A 23,945-nucleotide genomic window follows, 5' to 3' on the forward strand; every position below is an offset into this window, starting at 1 on the left:
CTTCACAGGCTTTACTGTGATATTTCACAATACAATACTTTATTCAGAACTTTATTGTAATTTATTATTTTTTTTTTATGTGGCGCTATTATAGTCAGCTATCCCTGCTGACTCTGTAAGTGTTGAAATTTTGAAAATACTGTTTTTCGTTTTATAGCAATTCACAATAGCTCAAGTAGACATTGGTTTTAGTGTTAATTTTCAACATGTTCTAATCCCAACTCATGACATGATGCTGCTTTGCACTTTGTCACATGTTGCCACTTCTGCATCTATTTATTACATTTAAGGTATCCTTCTGCATCTGCTGATTACGTTCTGGGATGGTACTACCATGATGTCAAAACATGCACATGGTGGTATTATGCTGCAAGTCGTAATGTTTTGACAACACAAGCAAATGGCAACCAATGCTGGGACGTTAACAACTGCACATGCTAATACAAACGGTTAAGATTAGACAAAAGTGTACAGATGGTTAGGGGAAGAAGGTACAAAAAAGCAAGCAAGTAAAAAAAAACAAAAAAAAAGACCTACTGTTATGAACTTGGGTGTCCACAACAACAAAGGATCCTAATTGACCTTCCAATGGCATAGTTTCTGTGATGCCAGAATGTAATTTTAACACATCACATGCCACCAACGCATCATGCAGTGTTAATGTGGCCATTCCATGTATTTCTGAAAGATCAACTGGCTGGTTAGTAGGGCAGAGCGGAGGGAGCATGCAGGCTGAAATAGGTAAGTCGGACAGGATTGCTAAAGACATCTCAGCGACAGCAGAGAGTGTGTGTTTGGAGTACTGTGTTTGTATTCAAGGCAGCTGAGTGGAAAAAGGAGATGAACAACGGGTGCACTGGTGTTTCATCGTGTGTGTTTGGTGCCTCCTGGGGCATGAGTGTAAAGATCTGTCTATGGGAGCCTCAGTGGGGTAGGCAGACATTCTAATCCTGACACCATGGCTGAGACTGTAGTTCAGAGCCTTTTAGATGGTGAGGTTAAGTTTAGACAGAGTAAGTGATGTGGAAGGTGTTAAACTTACATAGACAATATAGCACTGGTCAACTCTAGTTGTATTTCTATTATGGTTGAACACTCTCAATTTGTCACGTTATTCAATATGCCACCACGTTCTCATACCAAGTTGTCACATGTTGCCGCTTTGCAGTAGACTTCCATGTCCACAAATTATGCTCTAGGCTTCCCTCTGCATCTGCTTTTTATGATTTCAACACAAGCACATGGTGCGATTACACTGCGTGTGGTTATGTTTAGACAACAACAGCACATGGCAACCAACACTGAAAAATTAACACACATGCTGGCGTGGGTGGTTAGGATTAGGCAACGAGGGCATGGACGGTTAAGATTAGGGGAAGGAGGCATATAGTAAGGTGTAGAAAAAAAACAAACAAAAAACATTACATTCAGGTAAGAAGTGAGCAGTGGACTTCTGCATGAAAGTCCATTGTTTGTGGGATCCATCCACCACCCTCCTCTTGTGTTCCCAATATTAAGTTGTTAGCAGGAGTGTTTCAACCTGATGTCATCCTGCCGTCTTTCATGTGTAGGAGACAGTTTCTGTCTGGCTGGCTCTCTCAAGGGACACTGCCTTTGTGTGCATCACGTGGACGCGCCAAGTGCAAATATAAATTTGCAAATAATAACACCCGAACAAGTTCTGTCCAGCTGTGTTCTCCGCTGATGTCGTTCCCTGGCGTTTTATGCACATGCAAAAGGTGCCTTGTGGTGTCATACACGTATAACACAAGTATTGCAGTGGGCCTACACCAGTCTCAGCAAGGGGAAAAAACCACAACGCATAAAAAGTTAAAAGCTTTGTTTATTGCATAAAATATTTCAAAACAAAAAAGTGGGAACAGTTCATCTATGCATAAGTGCTCTTCAGGCTCTCCTATATAAAAAGTCAGTCCTACTTAGGAGGAGCGAGAGGGGGAACAGGTCAAAAGTCAATGGTGCCGCAGGTCTCTTGCTTCTATAACTTATAGCTTAAATCTTTAAATTCTTGGTGAACAAGGCTGGTAACACTTCAACCTTCCAGAAGCCACAGCTGTTCTTTTTGTCAGCGGTGCCTTGACAAGAACAGAGGAGCACACAAAATGAGAAGAGCTTGGCTATTTAAATACAATATTGTCTCACTCAGTCCCATTCAGATCATACCTGCACATAGATGGAGCGCACTCATAATGAGAGTCAGCAGTGTTTGCAGCACATGCTTAAATACCAACAGAGTGAGGAGGCACACCCAGACACACCTCCCTGCAGTCACTCCTTGATACGAAGTCCCTATATAGCAGACAGAGGGGGTGGTGGATGTGTTCAACAAACCCAAGTCTGTTCGGTGTTCGCTTCACGTCTGAATGTGATGTTTTTTTGTTGTTTGTTTGTTGGTTTTGTTTTTTTTTTTTTACACCTTACCATTTGCCTTTGTTGCCTAATCCTAAGAATTGTTGACATCTGGTGTTGGGTGTCAAAACATAATAACAATATGTTATGACTTGTGATTAAAACATGTTGGTATGTCAGGAGCTGGTGTGTGGGAGATCAATGTGACGTTGCTTCATGCTTTGGGTGAAGTGTTCGTGATAGAGTTTTTACAGATTTTTTGGAGTAAAATGTCCATGCCAAACAGCTCTGTCATGCATTACGTTGGGTCCCTGCAGCTCCTGGACAGCTGTTGTGTTGGCTGGATTTGGGCCTGTTTATCCAAATCTCAGCCAGCCGTCAGCCACATTCACTTTTGCTTGTGTGAAAAGCAGTGAAATAGTTTGAGTGAATAGCTGGATATTAAAAAGTTCGTCCCTGGTGAGAGGAATCAGAATGGGAGAGCTAAAACTGAACAAACAAAAACAAACAAAACAAAGAAGTGGAGAGCGTAACACCAGACTGCCATAATGTCATTAAAAGTCAGATTTTAACTTCATCTTCTCTGTTCTCTCAGGCTGTTGTCATGCACTGTTGGTATGTTTTCCGACAAAAAAGTAATCCACCAAAATTTGTTCACATCCCACATAATCATGAGCTAGTATTTTGTGCATAACCCACATATTTTGAAAAGGCTGTGATCACGTGATCAATGTACTGACTGTACTGGAGTAAATAAGGAATAGGTCCCTAGCAGATCCTGTGAGGAGGCAGGTTGGGCCGCTGGATGGGTCACAAAACGCAGAATTTTTCCCAGGAGAACAGCATCTGAAACTGTGTGAAACCATGTGGACCTTGAGTAATTTTAAAGTGTGTCCTCAGACACAATCAGTTTGAAATGCTGCTGGTAAAAAAGTAATAAAAAGGAGCTGGAAAATCCTCTTTGAGCTGGTGGGAGAAATGGTGGATGGGTCCAACAAACCCTGGACTTTCAACAGCCCAATGTTCACTTCCTGTATTTACGTTAAGCCAAGCCATGATTTTTTAATTTATTTTTTTCCAAACTGAAACATGTCCTTTTGTTACACAAGGTAATACATGTAAATACCAGCCTGTTATCATTACAAATTTGTCAAATACTGCCACTTTTGCAGTGAGTTAGGCATAAGATCCTGACACCAAAACCCACCTTTTATGTCTGCATGATACGCCGCTGGACATTGCCAGTCTAACGAGCAGAAACTGTAAATTTCCTGTGAAAAGTGAAGTGTATTTTTAAAAGATGCAATGCATATAACATCCATAAATTCACATGCTATCCCAGAACGACAACAATAGATGAAGGAGGATACCTAGCTCATCATATGTAGAGGTCGGATGAGAATGCGTTGGTGTATTTGTTATTTTGAGTGTCTCAGTGAGAGAGGAGGTGTGTAAAATTGTAAAGACAGACATGATATTGGTTTTTTTAAGAGTGCTAAAGCAGGACAGACAGATTAGCAGTTCCTCACTGAACATTATTCAGTGTAATCTCCATCTCATGAACCTGTTAAACTACAGCTGACTTGATTTCATGCAAGTTCTCTGCGTGATCTTCCATCTTAAAGAATCATGCTTGAAATAGATGCATTGCAACCGTGGCCTACTTGTAAAACCCAATGAATTCCAAACTGCTCTGTTGAGTTCGCAAATTGTTGCCAAAGTATAGCCCGTATAGTTAGAAGGTAAGCAGTCAAAATGAACATTATCTTCCCCCTCTTCTCATTTCTTCCTCAGAATTATCAATAAATTATTTATCAGGGGAATACAACTGCTGACTCCAAAACTTCAAAGAGTATTCTTTTTTTTCTCTTTTTTGGAAGCAGCAGAAGTTGAGGCCCACTAATTAATTGGCCATGTCAAGATTCATCATCAGTGGCATGAGGGCTGCTTAGAACTCACCTCTTCTACCAGTCAGGTTAATCAATGCAGCCTGACATATCGACTGTGAGGTTTTCAAAGAGCCACAGAAGCTGTACGGGGCACCTGAGACCTACACACATCATCACATATTTAGCAGCAACCGTGATATATTTAGTTATTTATCTGAAGTTTTTAAACTCTCACAACTAAGTGTAATAAATATGTTGATGTACTACACTGATTACATACTGTATACCCCACCAGCCATGGGATGCTGGAGCACTAAGGGTTTCTAAAATCAGGCTTCTTTAGACATTTCATAGTATTAATACTTATAATTTAATATCATACATCCTGTGTGGATGTATATGGAGTTTAGTTGAAGCCATACCAGTCTTAAAAAACATTTTTTTTATGAACCAATTAAGATAACAGATTGAGATTTGAGAAATGCTAAGGTCAGCATGCTAACAAACGCATACTAAAAATGAGAACATGCAGGTCAATTTGTCCTTTGCAAAGAGGTGTATTGCTCTGGCTTCTTTCCGGTTGTCCATTATGTCCAATTATTCCTACAGTCCGCTCTCATTCCAAACTTGTCAAATACCTCAGCTATGTCAGTGCTTTCAGCGAAAGTGCATGCCACTATGCCAAAATGCACTTTGCGTGTTCACCTGTAACAGTCCTGGACAGCATCAAGCTGAGAACACGGCTGGACAGAAGCATTGGATTTGTAATTATACTCCAGTGAACAGCCAGACAGCACCAGGTGCGCCCACTTGATATGCACACGGGCAAAGTCACATGAGAACGTGGCTGGACAGCATCAATTTAAAACCTTATAATAATATAGTATAATAATATAATGACAGCAAGTGCACTTAAAGGGCGGGCAGGAGTGGTGTGTAGTCCTAAACTGACAAGCTGCAAGCTGGAGTCTGGTGTTTGCTGCCCATCTGGATTTTTTTTTTTTTTTTTTTTTGGGGGGGGGGGGGTCCACACCTTACCATGTGCCTCTTATGCCTGAACTGAACTACTTGACAGGGTAGCATACACAACTGACACAAGAGCGTTCATAAAATGTCATAATTAGATGGGCATTAAAAAATACAAAATAAAAAAAAAAATAGAGAGCTAATCGCCCCAAAACATGATGGCATTTTGATTATACATTTTATTTTTTTGGTAATAGTTTTATAATTGCAATATTACACTCAAGGGTGGGCTTTAACATCACTTCAGAGATGCTTGCAGACCTCGGGGCAAATGCCTCAGAACTAACTGCATCACCGTCGTGCTCAAATGCCATTAAAGCTCACCCTCAACAGTAATTTTGCTTATCTATGTCCTGTTGCGCTTTTGCGGGTGTAAAGGACACAAGCTGTCCTAACCCCTCCCTGTGACCACCACTTAAACACTCAGGTGAAGCACTAAGAGCCGAGTTCTGTGTCCTCAAATAACATGCATTATAATTCCCTTCATCTAAATTGTGTTCCAACACAGGGGAAAGTTTTGGATCAGCAGTATGGTTTTCTGCTCAGTTAGATCAGAAGCTTGAGTTAATAAAGGCTTTTTTTCCAGGTCTGTGGGCTCAGGGAGGGGTGGGGTTATTGAATCAAGGTTTATTTACACAGCTTTGTGTTCAGTTTAGAAAGGATTACATTTCATGGCCCAGCAAATACCTAATGAACAACCATGAAAAAATCTAGGCTGCCTGAGAAAGTCAAGTCTGCAGGAACAATCTGAGATCAGTTCATAGCCAACATGTCCTTACTATTTTCATAAAGCTTTTAAAAGGGGTATTGATTTAATTCAAGGTAAAGTAGAAATTTCTCATCCAATCACAACCTGTTATGTTCACCCGTAAAGACAAATCCACCAAAGTACTGGAAATTGAATTGCATTACACTCAGTAGGAAATTAGGACTAATTTGATCATTTTAGTTTGCTTTACTATAGCATCATTATACTGTACATACATACCATACCATAAAACCACAAATAGATTTTCTGATTTTGGATCCGGACTGTTCATTAGGAGTGCTATTGAAATCTGTAAACTACTCTGGTATATAGAGCACCGCACAGTCAAAGTGCAGGGCATAATCTGGGCAAAGATGGAGCAGCACAATTTCAGGACATGTTCTTATCCCAAGTCACATGTTGCCGATTTGCTGTGGACTTCTGCCTTTATAATATGCTTTCGGTACCCTTCCGCATGTGGTGTTCATATTTCAGGATGCTGCTACTGTGATGTCAACACAAGCACATGATGGGATTACGCTGCATGTGTTTATATTTAGGCAACAACAGCACATGGCAACCAACTCTGAGATGTCAACAAACGCACATGGTGGGATGGATGGTTAGGATTAGGATTAGGGTAAGGAAGTACATGGTAAGGACTGCCACATGAATGTCTGGGGTTTGTTGGACCCAGTCTGGTGACCTGTTCACAGTGTACCCCGCTTCTCATCCAATGACAACTGGATTAGGCTCCAGGCCCCCACTGTCCTTAGGAGGACAAGTGGTTACGGACAATGAGTGTTTGTGTGTGTGTTATGTATGTTCCTATTTTACAGCGCAACTCTGGCTTCTTGATTAATGTAGACTATGTATAATGCCATGATGTCACATTATTCTAAATACTTATAAGACTGACCCTTTTTTTTTTTTTTTTTTTTTACAAAACAAGAAAAACACTTGGAAAATGAGTTTACACATTTTCGATGTATGGTATGCAGTCATGTCATGTTATGATCATTATTAACCCACACCTCTGTGTCAACTCCTTACACACCAGTCACTTTTACCATTACCTTAGCTTAATCAATCTACCACAGGCTACCCTAATTACAGATTCCGCCCACCTTCTCCATACTGTCATCATCATATGCAGGTATAGTAGTAAGTGGGAATAAAAATGAAAGAAAGAAAAAGGTTGACATTGGACAAAATTAAGTCATGACACTTTTTGAAGTATCTGCCAATATCAATATTTTTAGCTGGTGAAAGTGGTGAAAATGTTTTTTTTTTTTTTTTTTTTTCTAACTTTAAACAAGGACATAAAACATTGACATATCTATTTCATTATTCTTTAAAATGGTGACAAAATTACCCTCTGGAGACATTTGAAGCACAAGTGATGGCTCATTGTAACTGCACAGCAGTGCTGCAGGACAGTTTATAAAGTTTGTACCCACATAACTCGCTTACAGAAAGTAGCAAATGAGTGCTCTACGATTTCTGATACTTGAAAGTATATTTTAAAAAGACAAGCAGCTTTTGTTGTTTTTGCTGAAATACAGCATGCTGTACCACTGTCTGGAAGATCCAGAAGCAAAGACGCCCTTAAGGCTCAGTCAAGCATGAGTCTATAGAATCCAACTGCTCCGAACAGCCTGGGGTATTGAATTAATTAGAACTGTGCAAGGGCTAAAGTGCTGCATCAACATAATCATTGAAGAAACAATTATGTTAACAACTCTTTGACTGGGAGCACGCTGACTCTGTGTTTCATTTTTTCATGGATACTCTGCAAAGTGGCACACTTTGTGCTCCCACAACAACAACCCGTGTATAATTAACAGCTCCAGTATGTTACACGAGGATTAAAATATACTCAATAACCACTTGAAGACACTTTTGGACAATGATAAAAGTTGGCTGAACTCTGAGTATTCCTCCAGCATGTAGATATTGTTTCAAGTTTAAAGGAAACACTTGCACACTTTGTCAGGCATATATTCTGTAAAAAGAAACTATGTGTTTCAACTTAAAGAAAGTTAGGGTCATGGTTGCCTTAAAAGTTTGTGTTGAGGTCATTTTGGGATGATTCTACTTATCTTATCAAATTCGGTCATCCTGAAAATTTAAGGCACTGTCAAATAAAGTGTCAAAGAAAAAGTCACTTTTTACAGTGTAGGCATTTGCACATGTACTGTACTCAAGTACAATTTGAAAGTACATGTACTCAACTTGAATATTTCCAATGAATGCTACTTTATATTTTGATCTGCCACATTTTGGAGGAAAATATTGTACCTTTTACTATTGCATAATTCTTTTAGGCTGAGTTTGTCACACGCAACACAACATACGCATAGTTCATAAATAATTTAATAAATTTTGAACGATAAAGCTTAGTTCCAGACGTTTCCCTGTCCAGCCTGGAATTCATGCACCTTTTTGGGGAATTGTACAATAAATCCATACTTACAGATCCAATATTGATCCTTTTGACCATATTTTATCCATAATCGATTATTTACCAATGCTAGCTTTGATGCTAACGGCCGTATTTGTTTTCCCCGTGATGCTCTGCAAGTCTTTTGAACAATCAGAGGTTCCTATGACTCTGGCAGGCAGGTCAGTCTAGATCACTCAGAAGTGTAAGCCTTGTGATATGTCCCTCTGTCTCACTGCAGACACAAACTGCTCTGAGGAATGGCAGAAGTGATGCCACACACAAAAAGGGGGAAAAAAGCTTTAGAACTTTTTTGGAAGAAATGTTAATAGTTTGTTACATAGCTGATAATGTTTATTTTTTTTACTGAGTCCCAACAGTTTGAGCTGTTTTAGTGAACAAACAAGCTAGTTATGTATTTCTGTGTGTGTTATTTCATTAAAAATCTGTGAGATTCAATTTCGTTTTGTTTTTCTTTTGTCTTTATGGTCCCAGCAGGTACATTCTAACAAGGTCATGCCTCCGAGATGCAGTGACTTTCCCTGAATCACTGGGGACTGTACAAAGCCCCTCTTTTAAAAGTTTTTGCTTTATTTCATCCATTACGACCTCCAGCTGGCCAGTCTGATGCCACACATTGGTTCTGCTCTGTCTGTCTTCTGTGACTCGCAATACATGACACACACCTACATCTACACCAACATTGGTAGACTCAGAGAGAGTCACTGCGTGATTTTGGGCTGTCTCAGATGAAAGATAACTATTGTGATAGAAACGTGGCGATATCTTTGGTCGTGGCTTTAAAACACTGATTCACCGTTCAAGGAAGGATCTTGTAATCAAACATATCCTGGGATAAAATTCTGACGGTGTCAAAAAATTTGGGACGACCGCTTCACTGTGTGACTGCTGTTACGACCTATGTCTACTAACCAACCAATCGAAATGCAGCATGAAATGACACACTGCTCAGTGCCACACTGCTAAATGCAATGCGATGCACTGTCTGCATACATCAAACTTGATGTTGTGCCTGAGTTAATTAAGATACATCCACACAAACCCACTGTTGCAACCCACTGGGTTCAGGTCAAGTGATGCTGCGTTCAACATCTCATGAACAGCATGGGATATAATGATGATATGTCGTTATGGTAATGTGTCAAAAAATGAAAAAAAAAAAAAAAAAAAGTAGTGTCTGTTAATTTGTATAATTATTGTAGCAGTTTACATTGCCATGACAGGAAGCTCTTTCTTCATGTTCTATTGCAAACCTAAAATGATTCCCTGAAAAAGACAGTTAAATTTGATAAATTCCAGACACTGGAGAGAGACCTCAACAGCGACAGCACTAAAGATATGTGGCAGGCAATTCAAAATGTCACACGCTACAAAAGCAGGAGCGCCTCCATCATATGTGAGGCCACGCTGCTGGACGAGCTGAACACATTTTACGCTCGCTTTGACCTCCTCAATAAGGACTCAGCTATAAAGTCTGCTCTACCTCCAGAGGACCAGTAACTCTCAGTGACCACAGCAGATGTGAGAAAACTCCTGCTCAGAGTGAATAGAAACAAGTCCGCCGGCCCCGACAACATTCCTGAATGTGTACTAAAACTTGTGCTCATCAGCTTGTTAATGTTCTAACTGACATTTTTAACATCTCACTCTCACAAGAGACTGTTCCCTCCTGCCTCAAGACAGCCATCATCCCTCCTGTACCTGAAAAGTCTGCTGTGTCAGTCTTAATGATTACCGCCCTGTGGCTCTTACCCCCATCCTGATGAAGTGCTTTGAGAAACTGGTTCTCCAGCAAATCAAAGGCAACATCCCTGCCAGCCTGGACCCTCCCCAGCATGCTTTCAGAACCAACAGATCCACAGAGGATGCCATATCTACTGCTCTTCACTTAGTCTTCACTCACCTGGAGAATAACAACAGCTACATCAGGACGCTGTTTGTTGACTTAAGCTCAGCATTCAACACAATCTCTCCCATAAAGCTGACTGGAAAACTTAACACTCTGAGCTTTAGTACAACACTCTGGATAGTGGATACTGGACTTCCTTACATGCATACCCTGGAGAGTTCGGATTGGCAGTCACACCTCCTCTACATTAGTGCTCAACACCGCCGTCTGTCAAAATGGCATGCCCTTTCATTAATGATCCAGTGGATGAAGGAGCAGCATTACTGCGCAGAGAATTAGGCCTAAATATTCGTCGGGAGATTGTTTTCAGACCGCGGATAGATGTTCTCGCATTTCCGGACAGTTATCTTTTTGAGCGGTACCGTTTCACATCACAGTCCATATTATACATACACAACCTAATCCGTCCTTACATTTGCAACATTACCAACCGCAGTCATGCTCTCACATCCCATCAGATATTGTGTGTTGCGCTGCGGTTCTTTGCAAATGGCAGTTTCTTGTATAATGTCGGAGATGCAGAGCATTTAAGCAAGGCAACTGTATGCAGGGCGGTCAGAAAAGTGTGCCTGGCCCTGAAACGACTTTTACACATCTTTGTCGTTTTCCCTGGACATAAACCTGTCAGAGCCATCAAGGAGGAGTTCCACAGGACTGCAGGTGTATGATGTAGAGATCTGTTAAATTAATTTTGAATCATATTCCATTAATGACATTGTGCTGCAACCTCAGACTGGGATTAGTAATTTTAATTTCTTTTAGGATTTCCCAGTGTGATTGGCTGCATAGATGGCACACACATCCCCATCCCCACGTGCGCTTCTCCCCCGCGGGATTGCACCTAAATGAAATAAAATGAAATAAATTAATACGCTACCATTCAAACAGTTTTCCCCTGTAATAGTATTGTGATTGCAAAGGACTACATTTAAACTTACGCATTGACCCGGGCAGCAATGTTCTCCCACGCCGTCTCCCTCTCTTTTGCAGCTGCAGCGGTGTTGCACTTCTTTCTAAAAACGTGTTCAAACTCCGCATATGAGTGCATTAAAATTTCCAATTCGAGTGGGGTGAAGAACGCAGCCCTCCGCTTCCCCGTTGCCATGGTGACTCGTCGAATCGGGGCTCCATTGATGCTGGCTTTTTATAGTTGTGGTGCACGCGCTTAACTCCAGGTGAAACTACTCCGAGTTGATTAAACCAACTCAAATCAGCTCTTCTGGAACCGGAAACTCAGAGTTTCCTATCTCAGAGTAGATCAATTCAGAGTTCAGGGTTACACTCTGAGTTTGTTGAACCTGCTTTGTGAAACGGACCCCAGGTGAACAGTTATAGGTTCCTTGGAATTACTATCACTGAAAACCTATCTTGGTCACCTCACATGACCACCCAGGTTAAAAAAAAAAAGCACAGAAAAGGCTCTAGTCTCTACGGAAAATTGGGAAGGCTAAATTCCAGAGCAAGATCCTGGTTAACTTCTACAGAGGAGCAATAGAAATCATACCGACTGGAAACATCACCAACTGGCACGGCTGGTCAGTGCATGGCCCAGGACAGGAAGGCTCTACAGTGGGTGATGGAAACTGGCCAAAACATCACTGGTTCCCATCTACAGAGCATGGGAAGTGGGGTGTCTGCACAGAGCCCAAAGGATACTGAAAGACAGCAGCCACTCCAGCCACAGTCTGTTCACCCTGCTGCCATCTGGAAGAAGATACAGAAGTATCCCCTGATGAACCACCAGACTACGGAGCAGCTTCTTTCCCTAGTCTGTGAGACTCCTCAACTCCTCCTTCTACACCAAAAAGATGTAGCAGGATTTAGGATTAACTTCAATTTCATTTCTTCTTAAACCACGTTTAAACAACATGACAATAATAAAATCAGCGTAGAGTGTTACGAGTATCTAGACTTGAACATGCTATATTAATGAATCATGAGGTAATAATTGGTTCATTAATACGTGTGAACTGACCTGCCACGTTCCCAATTTTATCTCAATCATTTCTTATGTTTTAAACATCACTTACCTTATAGTAAAATGCAATTTATAACTGATGGCCAATATTTAACAGCAGCCCTTTTTTTCCCTGAAGACCATCAATAATGAACAGCAAAATCATCATACATTGTCAAGAACCTGCTACATCAAAATATCCTCATGCTCCCATTATAGATTATAATATAACATGTTTTAATGCATCAGTTTTATAATATGTACATATCTTTCACTGTCAAGTACAGTATATAGAAATGTTTACATGCACATGCTTTACTTAACCCATTAACATCCTTATACTATATTTAGTATGTTAAGTAAAAGCCCTATAAATATTTGTCTGTTAGAGATAGAAACATTAAATTTTCTGTGTTAAGTGTCAAGACATGTAGCTACACATGTCAAAATCAAACTTCTCAATGTCTGAAATTTATCATGACTTAATTGACAAGTTGAAGGACGAAAAAAATCACAAAAATAACTTTAATTCTATATGCTTAATATTATACATACACTGGAACAAATAACAAATTATTGAAATTCTTCTTTCAAAATTGAAAGTTGTTCTGAGTCCAGTGGTACCAAAAGTGTCCTCATAGTTTTTGAGATACAGCCATTTCTGTAACATACTATTTTTAGTAGTTATTCAGATAGGGTTAGTCATTTTATCACATTTCCTATAAACCCGGGTGGAAATAAAGGTTCACATGATAGCATGTTTAAAACAATTCATGCACGTAATAACCAGATAGACTGAAGTAAGAATAAATTATAAAATAGATTTTCCAATGTGTTGTTAGGGAGAAATTATTAGAAATATGGTTCAATGGATTTCCATGTATTCCTATAGGGTTTACCACCCCGTAAGAATACAAGGGAACTACTGACCTTTGTTTGAAAACAAGTCCAAAACAAGGTTAGGAGTATCAGATCTTAATAATTTTTCACACACACATTGTCCAGACTCTTATAATACAGATTTAAAAAGAAAAATGATAAATAACTAATGATAATTCAGTGTGACATTGTGCACAGTGCAGAGGCATTTTATATTGTATTTCTATGGGGTTTTAAATAGGAATAAAATATTTGTTTAGACTCTCGATATTCCACCCCTACTTAATATCACTCACTCACTCTCACACACACACAAACACACACATACGTGTTTACAGGAAATTTCAGGACATATGACAAAAAATGTGAAAAATGGGGACGTGCCTTTCCCAAGGTCCTAGAGGCCTGGGAATCAGTGTGTTTCTTACCCAGACATCCAGGAATACGTCTATCTGTTGAGATTTTGGCTAGGGCTATATTTTGGTCAAACCTGATTCTAATGCGTCTTGTGAGGACATTGTCAGGTTTATGTGAAGTTTAAGTACTTTAACGTTACACACTGATATTTCATGTTTAGGTGAATTGTGAAACCGTTGGATACACACAGATTTTTTCAAGTATATGTGACTTATAAAGACCAGGTAAGAATGGGGTCTGCATTTTCAACTTGGCTCCTGTTACAAACATTTAAAATATCTGTATAAATAGGCATATATGAACAATGGTCATGCTCCCAAATCTGTGACAGAAATGTCAGATGTTCACAGGTTAATACCACACAGTGAATTGCATTTATGAATTTTGTAGTAAATGTTCATGTGAATAAAAACATGGAGCACTTTCTGCCTTTCTTAGTTGTTTAATTGCTGGCAAAATATGTAAATAACACCCAGAGCGGACCACTTACAATACAGAAATCTTGCCTCCTTTCTTCAAGGCGTGAGGCAGTGCTATAGACAAAGCATGTTTGAACTGAACCAGGAAATGTCTCTTTGGTGTCTTTCTATAAAAAAGAACATACTTAACCTTCTATTGAAGCATACAGCTGCTATGAAACAATCTTTTCAGCAAGTCCGTCTACATAAAGCTATGTAAAGAGTTTACATTACATTTACATTAATACATGCCACTATATATATGAGACCTGTTTCATTGAGCTCCCATTCAAACACAATTTCTTAATAGTTCAAAACCCAGATTCAACAACTTAGGGTTACATGTGTAAGAACAACACTATGCTTAAAACTACAGGGACAACTGTAGAGGTAACAGTCCCTTCAAAAACCATCTCTATTGCTTGTTGAAACTGAGAGCACAGTATGAACCCATCATCTCAAACTTAATTTTCTGAAAGACATTATGACAGGTACTGTGAATAAAACCAGGAGAGTGGAGGGTTGAAAAAAAACTGTGCTAAATAATCTGAATATTTGGTAGCACAGAACAACAAGGTAAACAAAATTAAATCAAGTTCAACTGCTATTGAACTGTACCTGGGCCATAGTTTACATCTTATAGTTCTATTTATTCATCCTTCTTTTTAATGCTATGATTCTGTTGTGAATGTAGTATTTGATAGCAACCCAGTCTCTGTCTTTCAAAGCTTCTGGCTCTGCCTGGAGACAATAATCACAGTCCTTTTTACCTGGTACTTTGCAGCTTGTTATGAAATGAAACATGTGCCGTTCAACAGCCTTCACTTCATCATCTGTCCACTTGCTTCTCACCTTCCCAGCTGTCATAAATGGGGAAAAAAAACTTTTAACATTTGAACAGTGGCTCTGCTAATGTGAAAAATGAAGGATATGATAAAGTATAATGTAGATAATAATGTAAACAAAATGCTCTTTAACCTTGTTTTCCACTGGAGCATTTTGAGGAACCTTGGGATGTTCCCACTTGAAGTGCTGTGTTCTGCTGGGAATCTAAAAGAATGAATTAGAACATGTATTAAGATAAAAAAAAAGCATGCATTCGCATACTGCCACCCCTGAGGAGAATACACTTTTCTATTTATCACAAGTACATTCACTTCAAACATTTTGTATTTGGGTGCCTTTTATATTTTACCATTTCTTTGTTGAGTGTCGCTGATGTTGGTGTTGTCCAGTGAGGTTGAGGCAGAGGAGCCTTCCATGTTGTCTCGTGTGTCTGAGGCAGAAGATCCCTCCATGTTGTCCAGGGTGGTTGAGTCAAGTGTGTGGCCTGGGTCCCCAGAAGTCGTTGTTCTTGAACCTTTGAAAATTAACATGAACTATAAGTGTGAATGCAGTTGGTTTGCTTGCTTTTTTTTGCATTGTAAGCAAGCTCAATGTCAGGCAGTATGTAATTTTACATAAGATATAAGTATTTACATGTAAACAACCTGACTATGAATTCATAAATGTAGAACTACTCATCACAATGTGATCGTTTGAAATCGGATAGAGGATCATCATCACCATGCTATTATGCTATAATGCCTCCGCATCCAACTTCTACAGGACAGACTCTAACCATCCCTGCTGTTCACTTTCTGCCACCAAATCTTCATATCCAAGCTTTTCCTTTCATAAGCCTCCTCCTCCATCATTGACTTGCAGACCACAACACTGAGCCAGGCTTAAAGTTAGTCCTAACTATCTCCCTTGGAACAAGCTTTCATCCCAAATCTACCTGCATCTCACAATCTGTAGCACCCTTTATATGGCCTGACTCATATTAAATGTCTGCACTGAAATACATACTGAATTCCCTTTTGGTCTTCTGCTTTAAATTCCTGCTGCTTTTCAAAAGCCTAGTTGCCATGTATACCAACCTTGAGAAAAACTAGTCTCACAGCCTGACAGAATATGCCTCAAGGTTACTGTCTCTTAACACAGGGTATGCATCTATCTATTGTTTCAAGTTCTGTGGTGACAGTAGCACATCGTAAGTAGTCTCCTCCTTTCTCTGAGACCTATCTTGCCCCATATTGGTTTGCCTGAGCTTCCTTATCAATATGAAAATCTATCTCTGTATTACATTTCCTCTGGTCAGTCAAGTTGCTAACCACATTCTTTATCCGAGGAGGCTATTGCACTCTTTAGCCTTCTACCTGACAAAATATCCAAAGTAGACTAGCTTTGCTAACATTGGTATATCAGGAGAAGGGTCCATCTCTCTATTCTTTCCAGAATCTGAAAGAGTAAAAAGAAAAAAAAAAACGACCTCCCGGCTTTGAAGCAAGAAGTAGAGAATATTAAAACTGTGCGAAACAGGATACCTTTGTGTTGATGTAGGTCAGCAAGGGTTTCTTTGCTGGAATCATCATCGCTCGTGGCAACTTCATCTGGTTGGGTAAAAAAAACAGTCAGGGTCAAGTATTTAAATTAAAGGCTAAACGTGCATAAATGTTATTTGAAGCTTTATATAATATTTTTAAAAGTAATTGTCACCGTCAGGATTGATCTCGATGTCATCCAGCCCTTTCCCCTGCAGGTCAGACAGCTTTCCTTTTTCCATTGCCATCAACAGTTTGCTTACTTTTGCAAGCTGCAGGGTACTTTCTGGAAGCCGGTAGAATTCTCGGTGGACACGGATGTCGTGTCCAAGAAAGGTGGCAAGTTGATCCATTTCATTTTCTTTTAGGTTTAATACTGTGGACAAAGTAGCAACTTGCTTCCGCAATCTTGTTGACGTGAGTGCCTCTGGGTACTTTGCACCACATTGGTTTGCATATGTGCGAAAGCAGTCAGAGCCTCTGTGATGGGAAAGGACACCTGGGTGTGCAAACAAGTACACATTCTCTGGGCGGACTTGACACTCATTCCTGTTTTTCACAAGGAGGTCCACTGCAGCGATCATGTCAGGTGTGAGGAGCACCGGTACCATTCTTGACCTTTTACCACGAATCTCAACTCTGTCAAAGTGCTTTGCAAGCTTCCTTTCAAACTCGGTAAGGCACATCATAATGTCAGGATTCAACTCTGTACGATTCCGGGATGTGAAAGCCTGGAGCTCCATTTTTGAAACTTCCCCTTGCCTTTTTCTGTTAAATAGTACTACCTGCGTCAAAGTCACTTTAGCAAGATTTCCGAAGGTTATGCTGTTGGGGTTTTCCTCCAGGTCTTTCATGCACATGCACACACTCGCTAGCAAGGAACTCATTTTTCCAAGAGTCCTGATACTGTAGGTGTGTTATCATAAAAATGTCCTGATATGTCATGAAAACAAGAGCACACACACACACACACATACACACACACACACACACACACACACACACACACACACACAGAATGAAACCTAAAGTCAGACGCTTGTTGACAAACATCATTGGTCTTTGAAATGCAGCTGCAGGTGCAGCATCAACTGTTAACATGTTAATCATCTCAACAACTGAAACTTTTTTGAAACTTTGTCCTATCTACAGTATCTTACAGCATGTTTCTCTCATCAAGATTGACAGAGGCCAACAGAACTGGGACAAACCTGATATGTTTGGTGCACCTGCAGCTGCATTTCAAAGACCAAAGATGTTTGTCAACAAGCGTGTGAGTGAGTGATATTAAGTCGAGGTGCAAGATTGAGAGTCTAAATAGATATTTTATTCCCATTTAAAACCCGATAGAAATACATTATAAAATACATTTATGCTGTGCACAATGACATATTGGAGCAAGAAAAATCAATGAATTATAATTTTTCTTTTATAAATCTGTATTATAAGAATCTGGACAATGTGTACAGAACAGAATATTAAGATCTGATACTCCTAGCCTATTGTTTCGGGTGTGTTTAAAATGGAAAATCAAAAAAATGAGAAACCTTTTGTGGCTAAATACTAAAAAAAGTATGTTCGAAAATGGGCGCTGTATCCTCATACTTTGACCGATTTGAAAAATTCTAACTGATATGCTATATATATATATATATATATATATATATATATATATATATATATATGATTACCAAAACATTTCTTTCTATTTTTTATTTATTTTTTTTACTTTTTGTCCAGCTTTGCTGTTCTGTGTGTGTGTGTGTGTGTGTGTGTGTGTACACTCATATGAATCCAGAGAGTTCAATTTATTGGATGTGGAAACAAAATTCAGCAATAAAACTGATTCAAATTCAAAACTAAACCAGGGAATCAGAAACTGTGTTTTGTTGAACACAATTGATAAGAGATATGAAGTGTGCAGCAGTGACACACACACACACACACACACACACACACACACACACAAGAGACAAACTTTTGTCACTTCAGTGAGCACACAGAGCAGTGCTGTTAGACTCTTGTTAAAATGAATAAATCAACATTACAACCTTCCAAACATTGTCCTTCAGTTTGTAAAACACAGTTCATCTCCTGGAGTCAAGTCAATATTTAAATGCGTGAGCGCTCCGTGGAATGATATTCATGGGATGAGCCAGCTGGATACAATTAGCACTTTTGTTATTAAAACTGTGCATGGAGAGAAAATAAATAAATCATTACCTTACAAAAGTCTCTCTGCACAACTTGTGATGATATTCAGGTATTAGAGGGATTTCCAGGCACAGTGTGGGCTTTCTCTCCTCACTCGGAAACCAATTAAAAGTCTTGTAGAGCTTCAGACATGGCTGTCAGGGAGGCATTTGTGTCTGTGTGTTGTGAGGAATTATCCGTCATAATTGATACTTTGGAAACAGAGCAGTTGCAGCTCTGTAGGCAGCAGTGGCAAACACCAAGAAAAAAAAATTAACTGAAAAAGACTTGAAACTTGTTCGAAATCAATAATCCAGCAAAGTGAACTCTTTTTCAGACACTTTTATTTGTATTCAAAGGTTCTTTAACTCTGTGTGGTTCTTCACACAGCTGTGTTGTTTGTGTGTCCAGGGATGCTCCAAAACATAACATTTGAGGGTCAGTTGCCAAAAAGCTTTAGATAGCTCAGCTAAGCTGCCAGAAAAAAAAAAAAATCAAACGCCAAATAAAGAAAAAAAAGACTGTGAACATACTGTGTGAATGTAGGAAATCTACAGTTGAAAACTTAGAGCAAAAAGATCATTGAGGTAGTTTGGACCCAAATGGGATTAGTTTATCAGGGGCAATGACATAGTGCTTAAGAAGTACCTGTGATTCAGATGTAATTAGACTTACCTAATATACAACTTTTTTTTTTTGAATGTCAACTTTTTAAAACAGCTATTGCTTGCAACATTGCCATGTGACAAGTCAACAAATAAAACCCAGTGAAGTAATGTTTTCACTGTGATCAATTACTTTTTTTGGTTGATACACTGAAATGAACTTAAAATGGTGTCTGGAAACTCTGAATCATAAAATGTTGTCAAGGTCTGACTGCATCTCTCACTCTATTCTAGTGTTTTCTGCTGCTTCTCCTTCTATCAAGACATTTTCATCATCAGATATCATCCCTTGGTCAGTGCTGTTCACTTCTATATGTGACACATCAGGTATCCTCCTGCTTTTATTGATGACCTTCCAGGATGCCGTGTTGATCCACAACTGCTACACACATTGCGTCTTTTCAAAGTACGCTTCTGTTTTCACCTAAAATGTGCAGTTTCTGCTTGTTAGATGCATATATTATTTTTCAAAATAATATTAATCAACCTGCACACCTGTGATCCATCCACTCATCAGCTCTTGCAGTACATAAACATAGTTTTGCTCTGCACTCTAGTCTTTGTCAAATTGCTTAGTTTGCCAAGGTGGCCTGTCTCTAGTTCAAGACTGTATTCAATTAATCAATCAATCATTTCTTTGTCACATGGAAATTAAATAAGGTACAACTGCAGTGATGTGATCCCATCAGCTCCTTCAACGTGTGCACTGTAATTAAGTTCTTTTTTGGGGGGTCTTTAAGCCCATTCTCATTCAGAACCCATCAGATACCTCCACTCTTTCAGTGCACGCCAAAAGCAACCTTCCACATCTGGAATGTAGCCAGATGGTGTCAAATAAGAACATGACTGCACAGAACATCTGTACAGGGGCTAGTGGGATGCGAGTTCAGCTGGTGGCCGTTATCTTCATCTTTCCAATTTTACTGATGATTACATTTACAGACTGGGTATTTGGTTTTCACATCCCAATTAATGACTAATGATGTTTTTTGTGGTTGGCTTTGGACTTTGTTAGTATGCGATCAGCCACTCCCCAACAACGTCCAATGTCAACTACAAAAACCATCACCAGTGCTTGCAAGATAGACATTCAAGCACAAATTTAGCTGAGCTGAAGGAGAGGTGACGTCCATGGCTACGTCATATCCTGTTATCTTATTTTCCTGGAGTTTGCCTATGCTTTGAGTGACACATCCTACCTGTGCCTCAAGTCAGCTCTGTGACATCTGTCTGCCTCACCCAGCCCCTCATCACTCTGCTTTACAGCAAATCTGCTTTCACCCAGCATGCCTTGCTCCACCAGAAACTCATGCTCAACTCTAATAATTCCCACCTCATTGGCTTCTAAATGAAACTGCATGTGGACTTTTGCAAACTTTGTCTGAGTTCTGCTTCTGGATATAAATTCCTTTCTATATCCCAAATAAACAGTGATTTATGATATGCTGGCCTAAAGAATACCTGGTATAATTTACACAAGCTAAGATACCTCAGATATCTTCCTGAGTTCTACCCAATGCATGCTAAGATGTGATTCACCTTTGCTGTGACTGAGAAAAGTAAAGAAAATGTTTATACCAATAGATGGAACATGGAGAAGGCACATCTCAAAGTTCAAGCTTGAAGACAAACATTACATTTACTTATTCATTTCTCCAACTCTCCCCAGATCTGTGTGTGTTAGTGTGCAGAGTGCTGCATTAGCTGATTGTTAGCCTCTCTGTGGTTTCGGAGTCTGTTTGAAGCTGACAGAGGACCTTTAGGGAAAAGAAAAAAAGGCCTTTAAAGAGACAACAAAAGCTGGAAAACTGCACAGATTCTATCACAGTGTTCAGGATCATGAGAGGGGGCTCTCACACATTATCTCATTAGAATGAGAAGTTCTGTTCTATTCTGTAAACTCCCTTATGTATCGAATGCAGGCATGCACTGTTATTATAATGCGATTCCCAACCACCTCTGCTCCGGATGTCATGGGGACCTGTAAGAAATATTTTAGCGCTCTGCCAGCAGAGGATGTGTCTGGCTGTCTGATTATGCTGTGATTGGAACATGGTTTCTTTAGTAATTCCTGTTCTCTCAGGCCTGATAGTGATGAACATGCTTTCAGCAGGCACAGGGATATTTGCAATCTAAACACTTCATCCACTCAACAGAAAAAAAAGATGATTAATGGCTCCAAACTGAATATTCTGCAGAGAAATGTAAGCCAGGTGGACATGGATGAAGAAAAATGATGCCTGCCGAGCCTTTTTCTCACTGCTAGGTAGAGCTTCTTAACACCATCAAGGTGGTTAACAAATGAGACCAAGGTGGTACAAGAAACCTCCAGGTCTGCCTAAGCCTGCTGATAATGATAAAAGATGGTCAGGCTATGTATTGTGTTATATTTCATCTGGTGGTCAAGGAATGCCAAGAATTGGTAGTACAGCAGATGGGGGAGGCATATGTTAGGGGAGGCCCTGTGATTAGGAATGCACACACCACGTCCATGTAATGTACAGCTTGGTATTCATGTGCACTACATTGAGCTGTCAGCGTGCTGGCAGGAGGAAAGTCAAACTTAGATAACCATGATGTTACATGGTTGTTGATATCTAGTTTGTGGATATTGTTTGCCTTGTATTAATTGTGAACAGTGTAAAAAAAGAGGATAGAAGCACTGTGTTTCTTAAAAAAAATTTTTTTACCCATCTATTGCACATCTGTCTGTCCCGGAAGAGGGATCCCTCCTCAGTCACTCTTCCTGAGGTTTCTACCAGTTTTTCCCCATGTTATAGGGTTTTTATCGGGGGAGTTTTTCCTTTGTTGATGTGAGGGTCGAAGGACAGAGGGATGCCGTACGCTATTTAGCCCTCTGAGGCAAACTGTGATCTGTGATAATGGGCTTTTTAAATAAAACTGACTTGACTTGACCTTTTAGTTACTGTACTAGCAGTATGGCTTTCAGAATAGCAATCTCAACTGGCCTTGAGATTTTGTACAGAGATTCATGCCACCCAGAGGGTGAATCCTTCATATTATCCATGCTGGTCTATGTTGGTTTGGTGCTTGTTTGGTTGTAGACCAGCCTAGCTGTGCTAGTCTGCCAGTCAGAGTTTGGAGGGATTGTGGATTTTGTGTGTGTGTGAACAAAATAAGTATTTTTACAGCAAAGTTAGGTCATTTTTGGAAAGTGAGGACATTTTTACAGGTCCTCACTTTTTCAAAGGACTGTTTGAGGGTTAACACTCTGTTTTAGGGTTCAGGTTGCAATTTGGGTTAGGGTAGGGGCTGGGGTTAGGTGTTTAGTTGTGGTGGCTAAGATAAGGGTAAGGGGCTAGGGAATGCACTATGTCAATGAGGGTCCTCACAAAGATGTAAGTATAAGGATGTGTGTGTGTATGCAACAGTTCTCATCTCAACTTGTCACATGGTCACACTCTATCAATGACCTCCTGCATCTACTTATAATGTCTGAGGTGTCCTTCTGAATTGCCTGTTTTTTTTGAATGAGTTTTTGGTTAGATAACACAAGCTGAAGAGACTTTAATGTTTTCTTCTACAACAGAAATTCATCAGTAAGGCTGAACTGTACCGAAAACAGCTTGATTTGGTGGTGACGATAAGTCATGCGAACGTAGTGTAGTAATATATTGCTGAATATAAGAATAAAACATGTAAGTCTACCAGAGAGCATGTTCAGAGCTTCAGCGTCACCAAAATGATGTCAACAACCACAACCTGTGAGCAGCCAACACATAAAAGTCAGTTGTTTGTGGGACTCATCCAACTTCCCACCTGCTCTAAAAGCACACTCGTGCTCCTTGAATTATGTGGTTAACGGCAGCGTTATTACATGATGCTGTTCTTAAGCATTTCTTTTTTTTTTGGTGTCTGGCTATGTGTTATAACGTCGGTGTGTAATAACAACACTGGTTTTATTTGAGTTCGTTCTCATCTGATGCTGTTCAGCTGCGTTCTGGTTGGACACTGAAGGTGGCTGTTGGCATCACACTCGTACGCTGAGAGCACTGACAGAGCAGATGTGTTTGATGAGTAAGAATGGGCTGGAGCAGCATGAAATCTGTTTCTTTCTTTTTTTTATTTGTTTGTTTGTTTATGTATTTATTTTCTAATTTTGGTAAAGTAAATTTGAGCCTGAATGTTATGCTGTGTGGTCAATTAATCTCGCCCAAGTCATCAAATTCAGCCACTATATGTTGTGGATGTCAGAACATCTGTTTACATCAAAAATAATAGCCTCATGTATAGTTACTGAATGAACTTTACACTGCTTCTCATTAAATTGAAAACCTTGCTGTATTGTAAACCAGGAAAGCCCTGCTGGTTTCTTCGAAGAACAGCCCACATAGGGGGAACATGTGCTCCTCAAATCCACCCTATGCAGGACATCTGTCTCCTGACATGCATGATATGGATTTGGAAGCTCAACCAGAGGTCACCCCCCTTCCCTTTAACATGCTGTAAAATAATAGTCCTGGAGAGGCTTAGTGTTTAAATTAGAAAATGAATCAAATCCAGAGGGGCTGGTGGCAATGGTAAGCAGCAAAAAGATAAAAAAAAGATTTTGCCAGCTACAATTTCACATGGATATACAATTTCTA

This window comes from Plectropomus leopardus, chromosome 14, assembly GCF_026936395.1.
Source record: "Plectropomus leopardus strain MGB_pleo_1.0 chromosome 14, ASM2693639v1, whole genome shotgun sequence".
Classification (NCBI taxonomy): Eukaryota; Metazoa; Chordata; class Actinopteri; order Perciformes; family Serranidae; genus Plectropomus; species Plectropomus leopardus.